A 16,450-nucleotide genomic window follows, 5' to 3' on the forward strand; every position below is an offset into this window, starting at 1 on the left:
TGGACAACATAGTGAGACCCTAACTGCACAAAAAATTTATAAATTAGCTGGGCATGGTGACACACACCTGTAATACCAGCTACTCTGGGAGGCTGAGGTGGGAGGATCACTTCAGCCTGAAAGGTTGAGGCTGCAGTAAGCTATCATTGCACCACTGCACTCCAACCTGGGCAACAAAGGAAGACCCTGTCTCAAATATTCAAAAATCATTTCTCAAGAGTGATGAGGAGTGACTGCTTAATGTGTATGAGGCTCCCTTTTGGAGTGATAACAACGTCTTGGAACTAAACAGAGGTAATGGTTGTATTGTAGAACCTTACTCTTTAGTTCAGCTATATCCCAGGTTCTTGTCACACGACCAGGAAAATTTAGCCACGCGGACACATTGAAGAGTGAATAGAGCAGGACTTTACTGGGCAAAAAGTAAAAAAAGGAAAAAAAAAAACTCAGCAAAGTGAGATGGAGTCCTGCAACACGCCCTCCACACTGAACCCCAGGCCACCACACAGGAACTGGAGAGAGCAGGCTCCTCCCCTGGGTAGGGCGCGAATGCCCCATGGCTCCACCCACTTCCCCCAGTGCGCATGCCCAGACAAGCCCGGGGCGGTTCCCTCATCTGCGCGAAAGCATCCGATGTAAACGCTTGTGGGGCGGGTTGGAGAGTCTCTGGGGACGCCTTCTTATCTGCCTAGGCATTTGGCTGACTCAGTTGCACACTATGAATGTATTAAGTGTCACTAAATTGTACACTTAAAAATGATTTGTGGTTAATTTTATGTTATGTAAATTTTGCCCCAATTAAAAAAAATTATCAGTATACTGGAGATCTTTCCATATAATTGTATAATAATCAATTTGATTTCCCTATTTATGGACATCAGGTTGTCTCCAAGTTTTTCCTTTTACAAGTTATGCTTCAAAACAACCCCCTTGCATTTACATATTTGTACACATATTTGAGTGTTTCTATAAGGCAGACTCCTTGAAGTGAAATTACTGAGTTGGAGGTTGTTCCTAGTTTAAGTTTTGATAGATACTACCGTAGTTCCCTCAAAATAAAAAAGTGCCAATATGTACACTTAAATAAGAATCACCACTGAAGATAGATTTTTTTTTTTTTTTTTTTTTTTTTTTTTTTTTTTGAGACGGAGTTTTGCTCTTGTTGTCCAAGCTGGAGTGCAGTGGCTCACTGTAACCTCTGCCTCCCAGGTTCAAGCGATTCTCCTACCTCAGCCTCCCAAGTAGCTGGGATTACAGGCGCCCGCCACCATGCCCAGCTAATTTTGGTATTTTTAGTAGAAACGGGGTTTCACCATGTTGGCCAGGCTGGTCTCGAACTCCTGACCTCAGGTGATGCTCCCACCTTGGCCTCCCAAAGTGCTGGAATTACAGGCATGAACCACCATGCCCGGCCTGAATATAGATTTTTATATTGCAAAGTGGTTCTCTCTTCTGCTGTGTGTTGATCTCGGCAACCACATAATAAAATTCAGCAAACACTCTCAAAGCCTCACTTTGTTTTACTCTGAAACTCCGACATCAGGTGGGGCCCACCATGGTTCCTGTGCCCCTAGCATAGACATAGTTTTAGAGGCCGTCTGCTCCAGACCCTACATCCACACATTGTATCTCTGTTCCACTCCCGGGGCCCAATTTCACTGGTTTAAAAAAAAAATCGATTTCCACCCAACATGTTGTCAGTTTGATTATTACGAAGAGTTGAAGAGCCACAGAGAGGAGTCACATCCTGCATAGACCCAGTCATTTCACACAGGTCCCTCCGGAAGCCTTTTTCTATCTCTTTCTTCCCCTTCTTCCCAAGTTCCATCCTCTATAGGCAGCCTCACCTCACTCTGGCCTCTGAGAGCTGGGCCTTGGCCTAGCCAAACCCTGGAGGCTTAGCCCCTACCCAGGGAGACTTGGAGAGGCAATTTCCCCAAAGATGGTTCTCTCCATAGGAGGAATTTTCACAGCAACAGCTAAAAATACACACTATCCCAAACCTCATTTCAGAATGTGTTGTATCCTTCACCCTGAAGCAAGAATGTGCTGCCTCCCCTTTGTGGGAAAAGTACTCACCCTCCGTCTCGGACTTATCTTTCCCATACCTGCCTTCTACGTGAGATCTCTCTTTCTCTGGCTCCTGACGCTCAAGATCCTTAATTAACTCTCTGTCAGATTGTCCTTCGTCTGTTTGATAACACCTGTCCTGGCGTAAATACCTCTACTCTTTCTCAGCAGGTAAAATGAGAAAATCACTCTCCTTTGCACAAAGGCATTTGTGCACTCCGTGCTTTCTGTCCATGCCTAATAACTCTACCCTGATCACCACAGAGATCACATTTCACTTTTCTCAGGTATCTGAAAGATAGAGGCCCAGTCACCTCCCCCAGTGTTCATGCTGTCCTAAGTACGGGGACAGAAAAAAATACTGTCTGCTCTCCATTACCCACTTTAGGAAATATGGCATCTTAGTTCTTGTCTTTTCTCAGTAGGAGAAGGGAATTTTTTTTTTTTTCCTATCACAGAAAACACCCCAGGAAGTACATCTGTGGCGGAATCTTGCAAAAGTAATGCCTTCCAAGAATCCAATTATTCAGGTTCTCTGTGATTCAAAATCTTCAACTCTCAAGGGTTTGGGTTTACCCTGCAGGGGCAGGCAGCCAAAATATGAGCAGCTAGAAGGAGTGAACAGTTTCCTAAGGGACAGCAGACACCTGTTACATTCGAATCCCCAGAAGCCAAAGGCTGTCCTCTAATTTTCTGAGAGCTAATTGTTCTAAGGCCCAAAGGGACCCTCTGCATAATCAATTTCTGCAGAGACTTCATTCCCTGGTAAGAATAGCCCTTTCCTTTAATTTTTTTTTTTTTTTCTGATGAGCTTAACCCATTTAATTCCATCTAATTCTTTAATGAAGTTCTGTTTTCCATATGGATTCTCACATTTTTAAGTATATTGTCCACTTCTTTTCTATAATCATTGGCAAGAATGTCTAGCTTGCACAACTTGAGCTGTGCCTACCCAATGTCAAAAACAAAGCAAATGAAAAACCAAAGATCCAAAACAAGACCAGTTCATTGATTTGATCATCAGCTGGACAATTAGTTAAGCTGATTGCTTTACTGAATTAGCTAGTGATTTGGTCAATGTGATTAGTTGATTCACTTAACACGGTCAAATCATATAGATAGTCAAATTCCAGAAACCCTTTCAAATAATTTTTGTTCTCTTCCTTTAAAAGTAAGCAGAAATAAGGCACCTCTGAATTTTTTTGAGGGGGAGGGTGGGGGACTCTGTCAACTCCTGAGGAAAGTCATGTGGCTAAGAATTGTACAAAGAAGCAGTGCAAAGGCACTTGCCATCCACGAACAAGAAACCCATCTAAGAAGTACTGATACTGCAGTAAAGAATCTCTGGAAATATAAATATTCAGGCTCCTCAGGAATTTTTAGTTAATCTTATTGGAAATTTTGCAGTTGCAGACTCCTATCTATGAATTTCAAATGGATTCCCTCTTTTATTTTTTAAAAACTGGCAAAGAGTAACAAGTTTATTTTTCAGTATGGTCTCAGAGGGCCTTCTTGGTGGTCTGCAGCTTGACCCCTGATGAAATATTAATTATAAACTGCCATCCTGGGCAGCAGTAGGTCTCAGCTGGGGGTCCTGTATTCACTAGTAAGTGGATATTTTTTCAAGTTCTAAAAGATTTCATTCCAAGGGTACCCTGGTCTGACAGAACTATAAAGTAGATGATTTTTCATCAACCTCGCTACTCCAGCCCTAGTCACTGGCTATATCCCAGGCCCTCTGGCTACTAGGCTGCAGCCTTCAAGGAGGGGCAGGTACTCCCGGGTTCAGGGGCTGCAGTGAAGTGCCCTCACCTCTTCCTATCTTTCTATCCTTACTATTTCCTGACCCCAACACCAAGGGATACTCAAACGTGTCTGTGTGTGTGCGCGCGCGCACACATGCACACGCAGGCGCACACACACGCCTCATTTTTAAATTATTTTAAGAAGTTGGCAGCTTATAAAAGTAAAAGCTCACCTTCTCTATAGCCTTTTGTTAATTTCTCCCCTTTTTGGTGAGTTTTCAAATACAATGATCAGAACAGCTGAGTAGGGGAGAGACATAAAAAACATGTTGGATATGATGATATATGAGTCTGTAAATAGCCTGGCTAAACACAGAAAATACTCATCTGTCTACACCTCAGTTTCCCCTTTCAAAAAATAAGGGCAACTGTGTTTGCCTGTGGTTTGAAAAGGATGAGCAGGATCCTGTTTTCAAAGTCTCTTTAAACTTCTCTGTACAATGGTGCCAGCAAAGAGCAAAGTATCGTTTTCCTTCAGGCAGAATAATTAAAACAAAATCTCGTGAGTCCCATCTTCATGCAAGTCTTTCTAATTGATCATGCGGTGATTTTTAAGAACAGAGCAGCTCTGTGTCTTTATTTATAATCGTTTTTTATTGTTACAGTGGGGCATTCATACCCATACCTTTAGGCTCTGGGGGACTGTTCACATTCATTAGGGAAAGGAAATAGTCTTTCTTTCAAATAAGCAATGTGATTGCTTCAGGAATGGGTCTGTAATTACTGGAGCGCTGGGATAAGTTGTTGTTAACAAGATAAAGAAACCAAGCTTTCTCCAAATCCGAAGGGGTTCGGCCCCTTCTTCCAGACACTGTAATTAAAAGGGGTGGCAGTGGTTCCCTGTGACCTGTGACAGGACTGGCCTCAGGTTGCAAACACCAGGTTGGAGGTGAATCTTTCAGTCTTGTCCTTTATGGTGTCCGGCAGCCCAAGTACAGCAGCCATTAAGATCTCGAGAGTGGTCACGTAGAAAGAGTCCACAGTGAACTCCCCAGTCACATATGCAGTGGGGAGGTTGGGGTCTTCGGGTTGTGACTTATATCAATATTCTTTTAAAAACATTTATTTTTTGAGACGGAGTTTTGCTCTGTCGCCCAGGCTGGAGTGCAATGGCACGATCTCGGCTCACTGCAACCTCCACCTCCCGGGTTCAAGAGATTCTCCTGCCTCGGCCTCCTGAGTAGCTGAGATTACAGGTGCCCGCCACCACACCCAGCTAATTTTTGTATTTTTAGTAGAGATGGGGTTTCTCCATGTTGGTCAGGCTGATCTCAAACTTCTGACCTCAGGTGATCCACCCTCCTCGGCCTCCCAAAGTGCTGGGATTACAGGTATGAGCCACCGCGGCCAGCCTATATTCAAAATAGTACAAGAGCAGTGGCCGGGCACGGTGGCTCACACCTGTAATCAAAATAGTATAAGAGGTGGCTCACACCTGCAATCCTAGCACTTTGGGAGGCCCAGGAGGGCAGATCACTTGAGCACGCCTGCTGAGGCAGGAGAACTGGTTGAACCCGGGAGGTGGAGGTTGCAGTGAGCCGAGATCTCGCCATTGAACTCCAGCCTGAGCGACAGAGTCAATCTCAAAAAAAAAAAAAAACAAACAAACAAAACAGTAACTGCAGGAGCCTGATGAGCTTTTAGAATCTTAGTTTTTGTAGCCAGAGGCTACATCAGATTCTAATTGGGTGGGCAAATTCAGGAGGATTTAATACTTTAAATTTGACAGCAACCAATTTGTGTCCTATTATCTATGGGTAATATAGTTTTCTGGCTTTCATTTTATCAATGCTTTCAATCATGTGTTCATACAATCGGTTTACTCTGTAAACATTTATTTCCTGTTCTATTCCAGGCAAAGTGCTCGGCTCTGGGGCAAAGGGCCCTTGCCCTCAAGGAATTTGCCTCCTGATCTGCCCTGCACCCACTGCTTCTGGTGGTGCTATTTGCGTAGTTAGTGTTTTTTATTTTTTTTCTTGTTTTAAAAATATAGCTTATTTATTTATTTTTGGAGACAGAGTTTCACTCTGTTGCCCGGGCTGGAGTGCAGTGGTGCGATCATAGCTCACTGCAACCTTGAGTTCCTCGGCTTGAGAGATTCTCCTGCCTCAGGCTCCCAACCAGCTAGGACAAAAGTTGCATGCGACCACACCTGGCTAATTTTTTATTTTTATAGAGATGGGGTCTCGCCATATTGCCCAGGCTGGTCTCCAACTTCTGACTTCAAGTGGTCCTCCTGCCTCAGCCTCCCAAAATGTTGGGATTATAGGTGTGAGTCACTGTGCCCAGCCTAGCCTTTTACTTTCCTTATTTCTTGCATTGCTTGTTATATTTAAAGTCTTTTACCATTTTGGGGGGATACTTTTTGCTCACCCTTATAGCTAAACACAAGAAGGGACATTACACACCTTTTGCTAACCATTTGAAACTGGAAACATCACCTTTTTCATCAAATAAAATGCAGTTTGGTGGCATTGTACATAGAACCAAGACCGGGAAAGCAAGTCTATTTGGTTATACTTGATAGAGTTAGTTTTAGTAAAGGACAGTGCAAACAATTTCTGAGGACATTTCAGCCACGGATATCTGAGGCCAACTTTTCATTTGGTGCAGATCTGCTGGAGTATAAGGATTTGAAATTATTTTTCAAAGAGCAGATTCCTCTGTCAGTACCTCAGGGAAACTCTTTTCTAATAGAAAAATGTCGATTCTGGAATAGAAAAGGGAGCTTTCCTTGCTCTGCAGGACGGGATGCAACTGCCCCTCGTGTTTACAGATGATAGTATTGGCATCATTCTAGAAGAGGATTCTCTTAAATTGTTTCCACTTCAGTGACAGCGGATTAATACTTATCTATGTATTCCTTCCTGCCCCTCATGACCAATGGCTGGGAAGACTGTGGACAAGATCTAAAGTCATATTAGTTAAGACTCTTGGGTGGCAAGTGACAGAAACCAGCTGGACTCCACTTAGGCACAAAAGGGGAATTCGGTATAAGTATACAAAAGTGTATTGAGGAACCAAATGCAGGAGTGCAGCCAGACCTTAGGAAGGGCAAAGTTGAGAATGAAAAAGCATACGTATTCCCAAGATGCGCTCTTGGTTCATCTCTCCTCCACTTTTTTTGCACATCTACCTCATTCTCTGACACCAGAGTCCTGCTTTCTCTGCTTGTTTATCCACAAGGCTGAATATGGCTGAACTACCCCAGCAAGTTTAGAGGTGATTGTTCTGACATTCACAGACTCTGTGTCTGTCTCTCCATTTTTACTTCTGGGAGAAGGAATCTGATTGGTCCTGCTTGAATCAAATGTTCAGCTGTTGTCCAATCACCTGAGGCCAGGTAGGTGAGTCACTCACATGGGCAGAGTCCCTAGAAGCCCACTTCTGTGGATGGGGTGCATCTCAGAAAGGTAGAATGGTTTGAGAGCTAGTATGTTGAATTTTGGTAAAGATATTCCAAGAAGTGTCTCCAGGGTGGCCACCAAATTCTTGAAATACAGGTAAAAGCATAATGAATGGTTTATAAATCGTACATAATAAAAATAGTATTATCTGTGTTTCCAGACTTGCTGGCCACCTCATACTACAAGGAATACAGTTTACAGCCCTAAAACAGAAGTATTCTACAGAGAATGAATCTGTGATGTTGTCATTAGCCTGGATGTCCATTTATCTGAGCTAATCGGTCATAAATGCCCATGTGGCTCATGTAAATAAGATTTGTACATAATAAAGAGATAATTACCTCAGCTTTCTAGTTGCAACCAAATATCCTCTAGTTACAGAGAATACTTAGCAGGCTAATTAGTAGCATTCATTACCCTGCCCTTAGTTCCCCAAGAATGATTCATGTGAGATCCTAAGTAACCCAAATCCTAGTGCTCTGATTTGGAACAAAAGGAACTGAGAGCTAGAGGGATGGCCCCAGAAGGGGACTCTACAGCTTGTTGCCATACAGCCAGAGAGGGGCATTAATTAACAACACCTGCTTGGAATAATGCACAGGACATGCCTGGCTTCAGCTTTAAACTCTTAGTGTCTGCATCCTTGTGCTCCTTCTATTTATCCTCCAAATACCATACACGTAGGCTCAGGGGACAACCGGATGGTACACTCAAATGATGACAAAACCACTGAGATTCACAGAAATTAATAATTTGCCTTTCTAGTCAATGTGGAAATCTGTCAGCACTCTATTGGCAATTTCCATCAGCTCTCTTTCAAGCTTTGTCTCAATTTATCCCAGATCTCAGAGCTCCTCACCACCTCCATTGCCAATGTGTAATCAAGCCGTAATCATCTCTTCTTGATTACTGCCGCAGCCTTCTAACCGGTCTCCTTGCTTCAACTCTTGCCCCTCTGCACTCCATTCTCCACAGTGTGATCTTTTAAAAGTGCAAATCATATCCTGTCACTACCTTTAACACTGCACTTACAAAAATAACATCCAGATTCTTTACTATGGCCTACAAGGACCTAAGGGATATGGGTCCTGCATGCTCCCCTTCTCTCACTTAATACCATCTCCCCCACCCCACCCTTTGTCCCCACTTTATTTATTTATTTATTTTTTTCTGTTCTGGACTCTACCAACCTTATTCTGGCTACAGGCCCTTTGCACTGGCTATTCCCTTAGTCTGAAGCACTTCTACCCCAGAACTTCCCATGGCTGGCTCCCTTCATCACCCAGGTCTCATCTCTGATGTTTTTTTTTTTAGAGATGTCTTCCCTGACATTTTAACTAAAGGCAAAACTATCTGTTCCCCATCTCCCCCACATATTCCACACTAATTTCTTCACAACATTACGATCTGAAATTATTATATTGACATACCTGTCTGCATTTTTATCATGTTCCCTCCCCCAGCAGGAGGTAAGCTTCATTAGGACAAGGATCTTAGGTGACTAGTCTTGTTCACTATTGTGTCCTTAGCACCTAGCACATAGCAAGTGCCCAATGAATGGATATTAACTCTACTAATAAAGGAGCAGAGAGGCCAGGCACGGTGGCTCATGCCTATAATCCCAGCACTTTGGGAGGCCGAGGAGGGCGGATCACCTGAGTTTGGGAGTTCGAGACCAGCCTGACCAACATGGAGAAACTCCGTCTCTACTAAAAATACAAAATTAGCCAGGCGTGGTGGCACATGCCTGTAATCCCAGCTACTCAGGAGGCTCAGGCAGGAGAACCGCTTGAACCCGGGAGGCAGAGGTTGCAGTGAGCCAAAATTGCACCATTGCACTCCAGCCTGGGCAACAAGAGTAAAACTCGGTCTCAAAAAAAAAAAAAAAAAAAAAAGGCCGGGTGCGGTGGCTCAAGCCTGTAATCCCAGCACTTTGGGAGGCCGAGATGGGCGGATCACAAGGTCAGGAGATCAAGACCATCCTGGCTAACATGGTGAAACCCCGTCTCTACTAAAAAATACAAAAAACTAGCCGGGCGAGGTGGCGGGTGCCTGTAGTCCAAGCTACTCGGGAGGCTGAGGCAGGAGAATGGCGTGAACCCGGGAGGCGGAGCTTGCAGTGAGATGAGATCTGGCCACTGCACTCCAGCCTGGGTGACAGAGCGAGACTCCATCTCAAAAAAAAAAAAAAAAAAAAAGGTAAAGGAAAAAAAATCTAGCCAAGATTTTTAATTATAGAAATCTGTTAATGTAAAATTTATAGTATCAGCTTTATGTTTTCTATCAGATGCTATGCAGAGGCCAAAAGTGGTGGTTCATGCTTATAATCCCAATTCTTGGGGAGGTTGAGCTGGAGGACTGGTTGAGCCCAGGAGCTCGAGATCAGCCTGGGCAACATAGCAAGGCCCCATCTCTACAAAAAACTATACATTAGCTGGGCATGGTGGGGCCCTGCCTTTAGTCTCAGCTACTCAGGATGCTGAGGTAGGAGGACCACTTCAGCCCAGGAGTTTGAGGCTGCGCTGAGCCACGATTGTGCCACTGTGATCCATCCTGGGTGACAGAGCAAGACCCTGTCTCAAAAAAAAAAAAAAAAGCTGCCCATTAGGTCCAAGTTGTACTTGAAGTTGTTAGTTTATGAAATTGAGGCTTGCCATGAAGGTAGTTATACTAAACAAGTATCTTGTATTACCTTGATAAGATTATTACACTTTTTTCTGCTTATTAATGTTGCAACATTTATGTTAGGAATGCTTTGGTTATAAATAGCAACATATCTGACTATAATTTACATTGGTAGAGCTGTTCTGGCCCCTTATACTATGTAACAAAACACTCACATATTTGTGGCTTAAAACAATATTCATTTTGCTTCCAAATCTGCAATTTGGGCAGGGTTCAGCAGGGGCAGCTCATCTGCGCTCCACTTGGCTTCAGCTGGGAATGGGCTGCAATCATCTGAAGGCTGTTCACCTGCTTACTTGGTGCCTGAGTAGATTCAAATGTCTGGGGGCTAGAACAGCTGGGACCCCTTGGGCATTTATCCCTTTGAGTTTCCTCCATGTGATTGCTCTAGCATGTTGCTATCTTCCGTTTGTTAGAAGGAACAAGCTCAAGCTGATCCATAATTAAGGGAAAAAGAATTAGACTTTTCCTTTTGATGGGAAGAGAGTCAAATAACTTGTGAATCTATTTTTCTTGCATAAGAAAAAGTACAAAGAGCAATATCCCAAGGCTATGGCAATGGCTCAACAATGTTATTAAGAACCCAGACAGTACTGGGCACGGTGGCTCACGCCTGTAATTCCAACACTTTGGGAGGCCAAGGTAGGAGGATTACTTGAGGTCAGGAGTTCGAGACCAGCCTAGGCAACATAGGGAGACCTCTGTCTCTACTAAACTCTTTTTTTTTAATTAGTGTGGTAGTGCATGTCTGTATTCCCAGCTACTTGGGAGGCTGAGGTGGGAGGATCACTTGAGCCAAGGAGGTTGGGGCTGCAGTGAGCTATAATCACATCACTATATTTTAGCCTGGATGACAGAGCAAGATCCTGTCCCTAAAAAAACCAAATCAAACAAAAAACAGCCCAGTCTCATGCAGTGGCTCACACTTGTAACCCTAGCAGTTTTGAGAGGCTGAGGCCTGAGGCTAGGAGTTTGAGACCAGCCTGGGCAACACAGTGAGACCACTGCCTCAAACAAAACAAAACAAAACAAAACAAAAACCCAAGCACTTTTGACCCTTTTCAGCATCTTTAGGGTCTTGGCTTATCATGTTATGTTCATATAATGGAATGGCTTCTGCGTCTCCAGTCATCACACCTGTATTTTAGGCAGAATGTCATTTATTCTCCACCCGTGCCCCTATATAACCATGCAGCTGAATTCCTCTTAGATTAAATTGCCCCAAATTGCATTGCATGGCTCTGTCATGAGCTCAGTAGAGCTGGAAGAGAGCTGAGCTGTCAGGTGTTAGAGCAGCCACTTGAAGCTACAACAAGCCCAAATGGAAGTAATAGCGTAGACTTTAATCCCTCACTGCAGTAGTATAAGCAAGAGGCTAACACTGGAGGCAGTGCTGAGCTCCCCTGCTTCATTTTCCCCTTAGAATGATGCACCCATACAGTTGAGGGTCAGGGGGATCAGCAGAGCTATGGGGGTCGTCTCACTGTTGAGGGGACCCCAAACCAAAGGCTCCCTGAAGGGTTGTAGACCAGGGGCTGGGGACTTGGGTAGTGAGAGGGGAAAAAGCTGAGAGTATAAAAGTACTGAGTCAGAGTGAAGAAAAGTATCTTTCCTTAAGGGTCCCTGAGCCCTCTGAACGGAGCACCTGGACTAGGAATGCAGATCCACAAAAGGGCAGGAGCAGCCAGAGGAGCCTGACCCCTTGCCGGAGACCCTTGGAGGTGGCACTGGCTGTGCAGCCTTCCCGTGAGGCCTGATGGGTAATGCCTTTGGAATAGCACTTGGTCAGGCCTGAAAAAAATCACACATGATTTGGTTTCTTTGTTGTTGTTTTGTTTTTGTTCTTGTTTTTTTGAGATGGAGTCTCGTTCTGTCACCCAGGCTGGAGTGCAGTGGCACGATCTTGGCTCACTGCAACCTCCGCCTCCTGGGTTCAAGTGATTCTTCTGCCTCAGCCTCCCGAGTAGCTGGGACTACAGGCGCCCGTACCACGCCCAGCTGATTTTTGTATTTTTAGTAGAGATTGGGTTTCACCATATTGGCCAGGCTGGTCTCAAACTCCTGACCTCAGGTGATCCACCTGCCTCAGCCTCCCAAAGTGCTGGGATTACGGGCGTGAGCCACCGTGCCCAGCCGTACTTGGGTTTTTAAGCAGGAACCTGACTCCTCGGGTTCCACCTAGCCACGGGCAATTGGGGAAGTTGAAAATTTCTCTCTTTAGCCTCGACAACAGAGAAAGACAAGGGCAGAGGTGACCAGCAATGCCTGCTGAGTGAACAGATGGACATTATCTGCCAGGCAGCATAAATTCCCAGAAAGAATGCTCAATTTCAATGTTTGATGATTCAACTATACATTTTAAAACATATTGTATGTTATATATGTAGCAGACATCAAATAAGAGAAAATGTGAGTTTGAGCAGAGAAATGTCAGGGAAAAAAATTGGGGAGGGAGGAAATGAGAGGAATGGGTGGGGACAAAGACGGATCCTCTGAAGTCCACAAGGGCAGGAGGTGAGTCGAACACCTGGGACTTTAGTTTCGCAAACCCAAGTTAGATTGGTTTTGGTTTCATGTGACTTGCATGGTGAGACAGGCCCTCCTGTGTCCTGTTCCTTCTGCATCTGCCACCCACTGTGCCTTGCCTCACAGCATCGCAAAATTGGTGTAGTTTCTTTCTGGCAGTAGCAGGATAACTCTTTTGTCAGCATTAAAAATTTATAATCCAGGCCTGGTGCAGTGGCTCATGCCTGTAATCTCAGCACTTTGGGAGACCGAGGTGGGCGGATCACCTGAGGTCAGGAGTTTGAGACCAGCCTAGCCAACATGGTAGAACCCCATCTCTACTAAAAATACAAAAACTAACTGGGCGTGGTGGCATGTGCCTGTAATCCTAGCTACTCGGGAGGCTGAGGCAGGAGAATCACTTGAACCCGGGAGGTGGAGGTTGCAGTGAGCCGAGATTGTGCCATCGTACTCCAGCCTGGGTGACAGAGTGAGGCCCTGTCTCAAGAAAAACTAAAAAAGATTTATAATCCAAAATGAGTCCTGCAGTTTTCCAGGCTCCTCTTCAAGCAGAAAGTTCTGCAAATGAACACCCCTAGCCCCACATGTTTATTTACCATCTTCTCTGTTAGGCTTTAGCAGCTGTAGGATTGTGCTCATATAAAAAAGAAAATAAAGAAAAAAAGTCTTCCTCCTAAATTCATTTCTTTAATGTTTAATTTTTTTCCTGCCAAAGTCAGAGATGAATTAGCAATTACTTGGGAGCCAATTAAAATTCGTAGTAAGCTATTCTCTGACCCTTGGGTCAGAAACAAATTTCCTATAAACCTTAGGAGGGTATCTCTCCTGGGTTTTTTGAGGGTGAGAAAAATTCATATCCTGCGCTCCAGTTCTCATTCCTCATACAGAGCAGTGGCCAGCATGTTCCCGAGACATTGTTTGTGCAACCCAGAGACAGCTCTTAATTCCCTGCTCAGTTATTTCTCTGTGATTTGGAGAGAAGATGTGGCTACAGCTGCCAGTGACTCTCAGCTCCAATTCTATGCAAGTTGTGGATCAAGAAGACGCAACTGAAGAGAGGGAAAGATTCTCTGTTTTCCACAGTTCTGAGATGTGATGGTTCTACAGAGCTGAGAAGAGAGCTGAGTAGAAAGCTAGCATTACCAGGTGTTTCACAGGTGTCAAAAACATGCTCAAGTTGAAGGGTGTCTTCTTTTCCATGAGGCAATGATAGAACTGTATGGTGTAGGATCTGTGAGTGACTCTATACAAATAGAACAGTCTATGTCACAATGTTTAGAACTTCCCACCCCAGCAGAATTAGAAAACTCTCAGATGCCTGGTAGTTGACAAATCCTTTTTGTTGGTGAGAAAAAACAACCTTTGACTTGGAGTCATTAAAAGGATTGGATCCATGCGAAGAAAGACAGTCTCTTTCTGTCTATATTTATATAAGAGCAAACGCTTTCCAGCATGGAACATCTGAAGATCATATGCCATCTCTGATACTGTGCTGTCAAAGGGACAGGGGAAAAAAAAAAGATTTATATAAAAAGAAATGCAAATATAACTAGCTAGTTAGCCAAGAGGGCAAAAGGAGGGAAGGCTTACATTAACCTGATCTTCACAGTCGCTAAAAACCTGACAAGGGAAATATGAATTTTAACTAGCTGCCAAGCAATTGGTTATTCATGCATGACATGAAAAGCAGGGGAAACTTTAATTTTCTCCTTGTCAGTTTTAAACAGAGAGGCTGTCAATTCAGCAAGTGCTGCTACCAACCATATTACAGAAGGGCACCATCCTACCGACATCCAGTCTCAATATGACATCAGGCCCAAGACTGCAGCACCATTACCCTTTCATCACACTGCAAACAGCCCTGCCCCTGTTATGTGCTCGCTCCTTCCTTCCTTCCTTCCTGCCTGCCTGCCTGCCTGCCTGCCTTCCTTCCTTCCTTCCTTCCCTCCTTCCTTCCTTCCTTCCTTCCCTCCCTCCCTCCTTCCCTCCTTCCCTCCTTCCTTCCTTCCTTCCTTCCCTCCCTCCCTCCCTCCTTCCCTCCTTCCTTCCTTCCTTCCTTCCTTCCTTCCTTCCTTCCTTCCTTCCTTCCTTCCTTCCCTCCTTCCTTCCCTCCTTCTTTTCTTTCTTTCTTTCTCTCTCTCTCTTTCTTTCTTTTTCTTTCTTTCTTTTTTTCTTTTTTTTGAGCTGGAGTCTCACTCTGTCACCAGGCTGGAGTGCAGTGGTACAATCTCAGCTCACTGCAACCTCCGCCTCCCGGGTTCAAGTGATTCTCCCATCTCAGCCTCCCAAATAGCTGGGATTACAGGTACTCGCCATCATGCCCGGCTAATTTTTGTATTTTAGTAGAGACGGGGTTTCACCATGTTGGCCAGGCTGGTCTTGAACTCCTGACCTCAGGTGATCCGCCTGCCTCGGGCTCCCAAAGTGCTGGGATTACAGGTGTGAGCCACCGCACCCGGCCTATGAGCTGTTTCTTTTACTGGATGGCACTATGTTCCCTGAGCTCTGCTATCACCCTGCATTTCCAGTAAGGAAACAAGCAGCTGCTATGAACCCCTCTTCCTGGGTCATTGTCTGGCACCATCAATGGGATTCTTTGGTCACATGTGATTTTTCCAGTCACTGGTCTGGTGTTAATTTAGTGAGAGTCAATTTAACAACAACAAAAAAAATTAAGCACTTTGTTAATACTAGGTTCTAGGGCTCTGTGTCAAGTACCAGGTTTTCAAATATGATTTTAAAAAGTGCTGTCATGCCCTTTTTAAAAGTGGTGGCTCACACCTGTAATCCCAGCACTCTGGGCAGCTGAGGTGGGAAGATTGCTTGAGCCCAGGAGTTCAAGACTAGCCTGGACAACATAGCGAGACCCTGTCTCTTAAAATAAAAATAAAATAAAATAAAATAGAGTACTATCATATGCTATGGGTGGGCTGTAAAAAAAATAAATAAATAAAGTGCCGTCAAACCATTGGCAATCTGGTAATTGTTATAGACATCCCCAGAAAACCTTTGGGTGTTTAGTAAGTGTGATACATATTAATTCACTCAACAAATATTTATTGCTATAAATTGCTATAATTTTCCTGCTATGAAGAATAAGAAATATGCTACGGAGATAAGGAGATGCCTTGGGGAAGGTCCAGAACTGCTGCGGAAAGACTGGCCAGGAAGGACCTCCCTGGGAAGGTATTTGAACAAAGCTCTGCATAATGAGGAGCCAGGCGAGAAAAGATAAGGCAGGAAAGAGTTTCAGGTCAACTCCAAGGCCAGGACCAGCTTCCAGAGAAGTCAGAGATACAACCAGGGGCCAGACTCCAGGGCTGCGTAGATGCTGGTAAGGAGATGGAATTGTATTCCAATTGCAACAGGAAGCCGGTGGAGGGTTGATAAAATGCTTTGGCTGCTGTGCAGAGCAAGAGTGGAAGCAAGGATTTCAGTTTAAAGGCTTTGCAGCCACCCAGGCAAGCCGGGATATTGTTCACTACAAAAATGAACACTCTATCCTATCAGGTTCATACTGACAATCTGATTGAGCCTTACATGAATTAAATGGCTAGTGTGTGTTTGGCTAGATGATTTTCAGTCTAAATTAGATCATTATGTCCTTAGAATATCAAGGTCCCACTGACCTATTGTTGAGAACTCTTGAAGCATCTGCTCTGATCTAGCTACTCTGAATGTACCCCTTTGGAAACAACGTCAGGTATTCGAGAAATATCTGACTAGGGCCAGAATCGGAGGCCTATGAAACGGAAGAATTCACTGGTAAAGAAATAGTACTTAGTTCACATCCTTGTTCATAGCTGTATCCCCAGCCCTCAGCATAGAGGCTGACACACAAATATTTGTTGAAGGCGTTAATATATGAGCCTAGTAAGAGTTCAAGAAATGCTACAGTAAAATTTTAGTAGCTCAGCACCCCAACCAGCTGAGCTAAGTAGCGTTGGACACTAGCCG

General features: G+C 44.3%; 1 long non-coding RNA gene across 6 annotated transcripts in view; it reads right to left on the reverse strand.

The window, feature by feature from the left end:
- LOC135971038 (uncharacterized) overlaps nt 1-16,450 on the reverse strand; it is a 54,375-nt gene that overhangs the window by 14,075 nt on the left and 23,850 nt on the right. For 2 of the 6 annotated variants that reach the window (XR_012435205.1, XR_012435208.1), the window contains one exon: nt 13,032-13,985. The exons of 3 other annotated variants lie outside the window; for them this stretch is intronic. This is a non-coding gene — a long non-coding RNA (uncharacterized lncRNA). Of the gene's footprint in view, nt 1-13,031; nt 13,986-16,450 lie in introns of those variants that run through there. One more of the 6 variants, XR_012435206.1, reaches the window with a different exon arrangement.

Source organism: Macaca fascicularis, chromosome 5 (assembly GCF_037993035.2).
Source record: "Macaca fascicularis isolate 582-1 chromosome 5, T2T-MFA8v1.1".
Taxonomy (NCBI): domain Eukaryota; kingdom Metazoa; phylum Chordata; class Mammalia; order Primates; family Cercopithecidae; genus Macaca; species Macaca fascicularis.